The sequence below is a fragment of the Molossus molossus genome, unplaced genomic scaffold (assembly GCF_014108415.1).
Source record: "Molossus molossus isolate mMolMol1 unplaced genomic scaffold, mMolMol1.p scaffold_m16_p_13, whole genome shotgun sequence".
NCBI lineage: Eukaryota > Metazoa > Chordata > Mammalia > Chiroptera > Molossidae > Molossus > Molossus molossus.
The window spans coordinates 90,465,234-90,475,431 of record NW_023425348.1 but is presented as its reverse complement, the minus strand read 5'-3'; positions in this window follow the sequence as shown (position 1 = coordinate 90,475,431).

Here is a 10,198-nt window from a genome sequence, read left to right as displayed (position 1 = left end):
CATTGGCCCATGCACCAAGAGGTCGCTGGTTCATTTCCTGGTCAGGGCACATGCCCAGGTTGCGGGCCTGATCCTCAGTGGGGGGCATGCAGGAGGCGGCCAATCGATGTTCTCTCTCATCGATGTTTCTATATCTCTCTCTAAAAATCAATAAAAGAAAAATTAAAGTAAATAAAGAAATAAAGGACACACTCAGGGAGAGTCTAATGAAAGAGTTGCTCAGGGTGAGGTTTGGGGGAGGGGTGCAGACCTCGCTCCCCCTCCAGGCCAGCCGCCCTCCCAGCACCGCCATGTGTTCACCAAGCCAGAAGCTCCCAGACCCGTCACTGAGGAGTCTTTACGGAGCCTTCACCATATAGACGTGGTCAGGTTTTACTCAATCTCCCTCTCCTTTCCCCTCCCCAGAGTCTGGGCTGCGAATGAAAGTTCCAACCTGCTGATCAAGGTTTGTTCCTTCCGGTGAATAGGCCCCATCCTAAAGGAATGTAGCGGCCACCAAGAGTCCCCTCATCTGAACAAAAGATGCTCCCATCACTCAGGAAATTCCAAGGGAATTTAGAAGCTCTGTGGCAAGAACTGGGCCACATATCATAGGGACATGTCTTATTACGCTCAGTCAGGGCACAGGAAGGAATGACAGTGGAGCACGGGTGTCAGGATGTCTGGGGAAGAGGTACGTGAACGGACACAGAAGTGAGGACCTGTGACCCAGGTGAGAGGTCACCAAAGGGCCGCCGGTTCTGCGCATGCTCTCAAGAGTCTGGGGGGAAGCGCTCATACCAGGGACCTCAATCTGCAGCTGATAAGCTGCTTCTCACATGGGTAACTTTCCCAGTACACTCCGGGGGTTGCTGAGCCAGGAATGTATCCATGTAATATGGTTACTGATTCTCCCAAGCAACACTAAGAAAGCCAGCTGGTTTAATTTGTAATACAATTTCAATTCACTGGTGACAGGATGCAGTACCCCAGGAAAATTTCAGTATAATTAGCTATCCATTTGGAAGGAAACAAAGCTGCATGTCTACCTCACACTATACACACGGGAAAATCCTAACCAATTCAATATTTACGCATATATATTCACATAGATAACAGTGATATGACACAAAAATAGTGTGTTTGTAAGTTCCGGGTGCACAGGGCCTCTCTATAACACACAACCCCAGAAGCCAAAACAGCAAAGGCTCACATATTTGATCACATAAAAATGTTAATTTCAGGATAATGTAAGACATTCTAATTACAGTTAAAAGATAAATGACAGTCCTGGATGGTTTGGCTCAATGGTTAGAGTGTCAGCCCTTGGATTAAGGAGTCAAAGTTTCGATTCTGGTCAAGGACATATACCTGGGTTGTAGTTCGATCCCCGGCCTCGTGTGGGAGGCAACCAATTGATGCGTCTCTCTCACATGGATGTTTCTCTCTCTCTCTCCCATCCTCCCTCCCTTCCACTCTATCTAGGAATCAATAGAAAGATATCCTCGGGTGAGGAATAACCAAATAAATAAAAATAAAATAAAGATAAATGACAGATGGGAGAAAATATTTGTAGCATATTTGTTCATTCATCATTTAACAAATATTTAGTGAGTATCTATCTACTGTGTCCCAGGCACGATGCTCTATGTCATAAAAATCACTTTAAAAATATTCACACATTTGCATTTTTATTTAAAATTTTAATGTATGTGTTACTAAGAAAAGGGTTCACATCTAAAATATGTAAACTGATATACCTGAAATATAACATTAAAAGTAAACAACAAGGCCTGGCCAATGTGACTCAGTAGATTGAGAGACGTCCCATGGACTGAGAGATACTGGTTCGATTCCAGGTCATGGCACATGCTCGGGTTGCAGGCTTGATCCCCAGTAGTGGGCTTGTGGGACGCAGCTGATTGATGTTTCTCTCTCACGTCGATGTTTCTCTCTCACGTCGATGTTTCTATCTTCTTCTATCTTCTCTCTTCCTTCCTCTCTCTCTAAAAAAATCAATAAAAATGTATTTTTCAAAAAAGTAAACAACAATGCCCTGGCTGGTTTGGCTCAGCTGTTAGAGCAGACCAAAGGGTCACAGGTTCAATCCCTGGTCCAGGTTGGGGTCATAGGGGAGGCAAGCAATCAATTTGTCTCTCTCACATCAATGTTCTCTCTCTCTCTCTCTCTCTCTCTCTCTCTCTCTCTCCTTCCCTTCTATTCTATCTAAAAATCAATAGAAATCAATGGGGGGGGAAAAGGAGGATGTTTGTAATACTTTCAGCAATAAAAAAGAAATTTTTAAAAACCAATGGAAAAACATCTTCAAGTGAGGATTAACAACAACAACAAAAGTAAACAACAAAATAAGTAAAATAGAACAACACCCACCTCACAACAAAAGACTCACATAGGTTGAAAGTGAAGGGATGGAAAAAAAAAAATCTTCTAAGCAAATGAAAAGGAAAAAAAAGCTAGGGTAGCAATACTCATATCTAATAAAATAGATTTCAAAACGAATGCCATAACTATAGACAAAGAAGGCCACTACATAATATTGAAAGGATCTATCCATCAATAACATATATGCACCCAATGTAGGAGCACCAACATATATTTTTAAACTTCTGGAGGACTTCGAAGGAGAAACTGACAGCAATACAATCATAGCAGGGGACTTCAACACCCCTTTGACATCACTGGATAGATCCTCTAGACAAAAAAATTAACAAGGAAACAGAGACTCTAAATGATACACTAGATCAAATGGATTTAATAGATATTTACAGGGAATTACACCCCAAAACTGTAGAATTCACATTCTTCTCAAGTGCACATGGGACATTCTCAAAGACAGACCACATGATAGAACACAAACTAAGTCTCTACAAGTTCAAGAAAATTGAAATCATATCAAACATCTTCTTAGATCACAATACCATGAAACTAGAAATCAATTGCAACAAGAACATGCAAAGACATTTGAACACATGGAGGCTAAATAGTATATTATTAAACAATTAATTGATTACCAACGAAGAAATTAAAAACTTCCTGGAAACCAATGATGATGAACACACAACAACACAAAATCTATGGGCTGCAGCGAAAGCAGTTCTGAGAGGGAAGTTCATAGCACTACAGGCCTACCTCAAGAAGCAAGAAAAATTTCTAATTGGCTATCTAGTCTCACAACTTAAAGAATTAGAAAGCTAACAGAAAGAAAACCCCAGAGCAAGTAGAAGGAAGGAAATAGTAAAGATCAGAGCAGAAATAAACGACATAGAGACCAAAAAAAAAAAAAACAATTCAAAGGATCAATGAAACAAAGAGCTGGTTCTTCAAAAAGATAAACAAGATTGAAGGACCCTTAGCTAGACTCACCAAGAAACAGAGAGAACCCAAATACACAAAATCAGAAATGAAAGAGAAGTGACAACAGACACCACAGAAATACAAAGGATCATTAACAATTACTATGAACAATTATACGGCAACAAATTGGACAATCTAAGTGAAATGGACAAATTTCTAGAAACACATAGTCTTCCAAAACTTCACTAGGAAGACATAGAAAACTTGGACAGACCAATAACAACTAAGGAAATCGAAGATATAATCAAGACTCTCCCAGCAAACAAAAGCCCAAGCCCAGATGGCTTCATGGGGGAGTTTTACTGAGCATTAAAAAAAAAGAACTAACACCCATCCTCCTCAAACTATTCCAAAAAATTCAAAAAGAAGGAAGACTTCCAAACTCGTTTTATGAGGCCAGCATAATTCTAATTCCAAAACCAGATAAAGACACTACAAAAAAAGAAAACTACAGGCCAATATCCCTGATGAACAGAGGCCAAAATCCTGAACAAAATACTAGCAAATCAGATCAAGCAATACATTAAAAAAATTACTCACCATGACCAAGTGGGATTCATCCCAGGGATGCAAGGCTGGTACAATATTTGCAAATCAATAAATGTGATACACCACATAAACAAAATGAAGAATAAAAACCACATGATCATATCAATAGACGCTGAGAAAGCATTCAACGAAATTCAGCATCCATTTTTTTTTTTAATCCTCACCCAAGGACACCTTTTGATATTTTGTTCAGATAGAGTGGGAGGGAGAGAGAGAGAGAAACACCGACGTGAAAAGGACACATCGAGTGGCCGCCACCCACATGACCCAACCAGGACCGGGGACAAACTGCAACCAAGGTACGTGTCCTTAGCGGGAACCAAACCTGGGTCTCTCTAGACTGCAGGCCAACGCTCTAACCGCTGAGCCAAACCGGCCAGGGCCAGTACCCATTTCTGATAAAAACACTCAGCAATGTAGGAATAGAAGGATCATATATCTACGTAATAAAGGCCATATGTGAAAAACTTACAGCCAACATTATACTCAATGGGCAAAAACTAAAAGCATTTCCCTTAAGAAGAGGAACAAGACAGGAATGCCCACTTTCACCACTCTTATTTAACATAGTACTGGAAGTCTTAGCTGCAGCAATCAGACAGGAAGAAAAATTAGAAGGGATTCACATTGGAAAGGAGGAAGTGAAACTGTCATTATTTGCAGATGACATGATATTGCACATAGAAAACCCTAAAGACTCCATCAAAAATCTACTAGACTTAATAAATAAATTGGGCAAAATAGCAGGATACAAAATTAACGTCAAGAAATCGATGGCATTCTTATACACCAATGATGAACACACAGAAAGAGAAACTAAAAAAATCCCATTTACCACTACAGAAAAAAAAAAAATTAAGATACCTAGGAATAAACTTAACCAAAGAAGTAAAGGACCTATTTGCAGAAAACTACAGGACATTGAAAAAAGAAATAGCGGAAGATATAAAAAAGTGAAAGCATATACTTTGTTCATGGATTGAAAGAATTAACATCATTAAAATGTCCATACTACCCAAAGCAATCTATAGATTCAATGCAATCCCCATCAAAATACCAACGACATATTTCACAGAACTAGAACAAATACTTCAAAATTTAATATGGAACCAAAAAAGACCCCAAATAGCCACAGCAGTCTTGAAGACAAAAGAAGGACAAAGTAGGTTGGATCACAATACTGGATATCAGGTTATACTACAAAGCTACTGAAATCAAAACAGCCTGGTACTGGCACAAGAACAGGCATATAGATCAGTGGAACAGAACAGAGAACCCAGAAATGGACTCAAGACATTATACTCAATTAATATTTGACAAAGGGGGCAAGAGCATATAGTGGAGTAAAGACAGCCTCTTTAATAAATGGAGTTGGGAAAATTGGACAGCTACATGCAAAAAAAAAATGAAACTAGACCATCAACTTACACCATACACAAGAATAAACTCAAAATAGATAAAAGACTTAATGTGACTCATGAATCCATAAAAATCCTAGAAGAAAATGTAGGCAACAAAATTTCATCATATGCAGCAGAATTTTCACTGATACATCACCTAAGGCAACAGAAACAAAAGGAAAAAATGAACACATGGGACTACATCAAATTAAAATACTTCTGCACAGCAAAAGAAACAACCATCAAAATGGAAAGGGGATCCACTATATGGGAGAGCATAACTGCCAATGATACATCAGATAAGGGGTTAATTTCCAATATATATAGAGTGCTCTTACAACTCAATAAAAGGAAGACAAAGAACCCAATTAAAAAATGGGCAGAAGACCTAAATAGACACCTTTCCAAAACAGACATACAAATGGCCAAGAGACACAGGAAGAAATGCTCAATGTCACTAATCATCAGAGAGATGCAAATTAAAATAACTATGAGGTATCACCTCACACCTGCCAGAACGGCTGCCATCAACAAATTATCAAACAAGTACTGGCCAGGGTATGGAGAAAAGGGGAGTCTAGTACACTGCTGGTGGGAATGCAGACTGGTGCAGCCACTATGGAAAACAGTATGGTGTTTCCTCAAAAAATTAAAAACTGAATTGCCATTTGACCCAGTGATTCCACTTCTAGGAAAATATCCTAGGAAGCCTGAAACACCAATCAGAAAGAATATATGTACCCCCATGTTCATAGCAGCACTATTTACAATTGCTAAGATCTGGAAACAGCCCAATGGACACTTGTCTAGTGTCCATCAACAGATGAGTGGATAAAAAAGCTGTGGTACATATATACAATGGAGTACTATGCAGCTGTAAGAAAGATCTCTTATCCTTTGAGACAACATGGAGGAACCTCGAGAGTATTATGCTAAGCAAAATAAGCCAATCAGAGAAAGACAAATACCACATAATCTCACTTATTTATGGAATATAATGAACAAAGTGGGCTGATGAACAAAATAGACCCAGAGACATAGAAAGGAGTATGGTTCAAACTGACAAACCACAGAGTAGGGGGGCAGGAGGGATGGATGAGATGAACCAAAGAACTTATATGCATGTATGCATAACCAATGGACATAGACAACAATGCTAGGGAGGTGGGGGGACAGCATGGGGAGGAGGGTGTCTAGGGGGGAAAAAGGAGAAATATCTGTAACAAAAATAAATTAATAAAAATTGGGGGGAAAAAACAACAAAAATTACAAATAAAGGTACACACTCTAAAAAGATATATCTGATTATGTTAGGACTTGTTTCAGCTGCACATAAAAAGTAAAAAAAGCAGTGACTTTAACCCAGCAAACGTACATTTCTCTCACACATAAAATGGTGTAGATGCCCTAGCCGGTTTGGCTCAGTGGTTACATCATCAGCCCTCGGACCAAATGGTCATGGGTTCAGTTGCAGTCAAGGGCATGTGCCTGGGTTACAGGTTAAATCCCCAGCCCCTGTTGGGGTTGTGTGGATGCAACCAATCAATGTGTCTCTCTCACATCAATGTCTCTCTCTCTCTCTCTCTCGCTCTCTCTCTCTCTCTCCCTCTCTCCCTCCCACACTCTCTTTTTTAAAAAATCAATGGAAAAATATCCTCCAGTAAGGATTAACCAAAAAACAGGTGTGGCTGAAGGCCACCCAGAAATGATATGACAGTTACATTGTCAACAGGGACCCAGCATTCTTCCTTCTTTCTGTTCCACTGTCCCAGTACTTGGTGCCATCCTCAAGACAACCTCATGTTCCAATATGGCTACAACAGGTCCAGCCATCCACTCAACATTCCAGGCAGCAGAAAGAGGAAAGGGCCACAGAACAAAAGGGTGTTCTCCCTGCCAGATTGACTCCCTTCTTGCAGCCTTTCTATCTTGTCGACATCTCATGGGCCACACCCCGCTGTGAGCAGCTGCTTGTTTAACACAGCCTTTTAGTCAGGAGCTTTTCACCACAAATACAGCTGGGGCCTGCTGCTAAGGAAGAATGGAAAGATCAATACTGGATGGCAACTAGAAACCTCTGCCACACCAGGCAAACACGAACCAACAAAAGCTGGCCTGACAATATTAAAACAAGAATTCATGGCAGGTAGCATTATTAGGCAAACAGAAAAAATATATAAAACACAATGATAAAGTGTACTATCATGAATTTACATGCACCTAACAATATAACTTCAATATGCACGAAGCAAAAGCTGGCTCATTTGTAAGGAGCAACTGGAAAGCCGCAGGCATGGAGGAAGACTTGGACACCCATCTATCAGAAACTGGTGGACCGGGCAGATAAAAAATATTATAAAAATGTATACTGTCTAAACAGCATAGTTCACAAGCTTAATCTACTGTATATTTTTGGACCCAACAAACAATATTATTTTCAAGCACACATCAAACATATATAAAATTTGACTATTTATAAGGTCACTGAGGAATCATAAGAAATGTTGAAGAATCTGTCTGAGTCCAATGCAGTTAAACTAGAGAGCCACTATTTTTTTTAAATGTTAACCCCAGCCCTGACCAGTTTGGCTCAGCGGTTAGAGCGTCGGCCTGCGGTCCAGAGAAACCCAGGTTCAGTTCCCGCTAAGGGCACGTACTTGGTTGTAGTTTGTCCCTGGCCCTGGTTGGGTCGTGTGGGTGGCAACCACTCGATGTATCCCTTTCGCATCAATGTTTCTCTCTCTCTCTTCCTCTCTCTCCCTCCCACTCTATCTGAACACAAAACAAAAAAATGTCCTCGGATGAGGATAAAAAAAAAATGTTACCCCCACTCATTTAGCAATAAGAAATTAGTCTTAGATAACTATAGATTATAAAGGAACCTATGAATAAATGACAAAATATTAAGAATTGGATGTTGGCCCTGGCCAGTTTGGCTCAGCGGTTGAGCGTCAGCCTGCGGACCAGAGAGTCCCAGGTTCAGTTCCCACTAGGGGCACATACCACAAAAAAAAAAAAAAAAGAATTGGATGTTGAAAAAATACTGCTTTTGAAAACTTGTGGGGTGCAGCTAAAGTGCCAAGCTGCTGAGAGCCAGATGTGTACCCTTAACTGTATCAGATTAAAAACAACAACAACAACAAAAACCAATGAAGATTGAAAACAGTGACTAAAACATCCAACTCAACAAGCTAGAAAATATTAACGAGAAAACCAAAGAAAATTGAAGGAATGAAATAAAAATTGTAACAAAACAAAACAAAACTTAATAAAATAAGGACTTTTAAATATTGGAGATAACACGGTCGGTGTGGCTCAGTGGTTGAGTGCCGACCCATGCACCAAGAAGTCGCTGGTTCTAGTCCCGGTCACGGCACATGCCCAGGTTGTGGGCCCAATCCCCAGTGGGGGCATGCAGGAGGCGGCCAATCAATGTTCTCTCTCATCGATGTTTCTATCTCTCTCTCCCTTTCCCTTCTTCTCTCTCTAAAAATCAATAAAGAAAAAAATTAAAATAAATAATAAATAAATATTGGAGATAATTAACCCTGGCCAGATAGCTCAGTCCTCCCAGTCCGCCAAGGTTTCAGGTTCGATCCGCATCGGGGCACATACAAGAATCAACCAATGAGTGCAGGAATACGTGGAACAACAAACTGATGTTTCTCTCTCTCTCCCTCTCTCTCTCTCTCACCTTCTCTCTCTTTCCCCAAGCAAAACAAATTCATGGTGTATTTTTAAAATATATACATTATGACCAAGTTGAGATTATCTTAAGCATGAAATGGTCAATACCAGAAAGATACTTAGATAGAATTTGCCACAGTAACAGATTAAAGAAGAGAAAAGATCACCATCTCATTAGATGCAGAAAAATGTGTAACAAAATTCAACGCTTATTCATGATACAAACTAAAAACAGAAAGGGATCTCCTTAGTTTGAACAAAGATATCCACCAAGACTGACCAGAAATGATCCTTCTTCACATGAAAACAGGAAAAGCATCACCATTACAATTCAGAAATAAAATAAGGATGCCAGCACCCTCTCCTCGACTCAACATTTTACTGGAGATACTAGCCAATCCCGTAAGACCAGAAAAAGAAATAAAAGTGCAATAATAGGAAAGAAAGAGCCAAGACATGGTTATTCTGTGCTGATAGTATGACTGTCTACATAGAAAATCCAAGAGTTTCTACAAACTTTGAAAAGTAAAAAAGGTCTAGAAATAAGATCAATGTACAAGCTCAATAATATCTTATCCCCAGCAATAATCAACTAGAAAATACCATACGAGAAGGCATTGCTTATAATAGCAGCAAAATCCATTAGGAATTTAGATTAAAAGTGATGTGCAAGACCTTATAGAGGAAATTACAAAACATTACTGCAGAACCCAAGAGACACGAACAGATAAAGATATATAGCATGTTCATGGGTAGAAAGACTCAACATCATAAACATACCAATTCTTCCCAAATTAATCTATAAAGTTAATGCAGTTCCAATCAAATTCTGAATGGGCCTTTTCAGGGAATTTAATATAACCCTAAAATGCAAATGGAGAAGTAAAGGATCCAGGATAGCCAAGACCATTTGAAGAACAAGCAGAGATAAGGGAAGAGATTTTTCCCTGCCGGATATTAAGACTGTGATAATTAAAACAACGTGATAGGCCCCGCCAGAGTGGCTCAGTTGGTTGAGCATCGTCCTGCGCACCAAAATGTTGCTGGTTCCATTCCCGGTCAGGGCACATACCTGGGTTATGGGTTCTATCCCGGTCAGGGCGCACACAGAAAGCAACCAGTCAACGTGTTTTTTTTCCCCCTCTCTCTCCCCCTTCCTCTCTATAAGCATGTCCCCCAGCGAGGATTAAAAAAAAAAGTGATAGTAA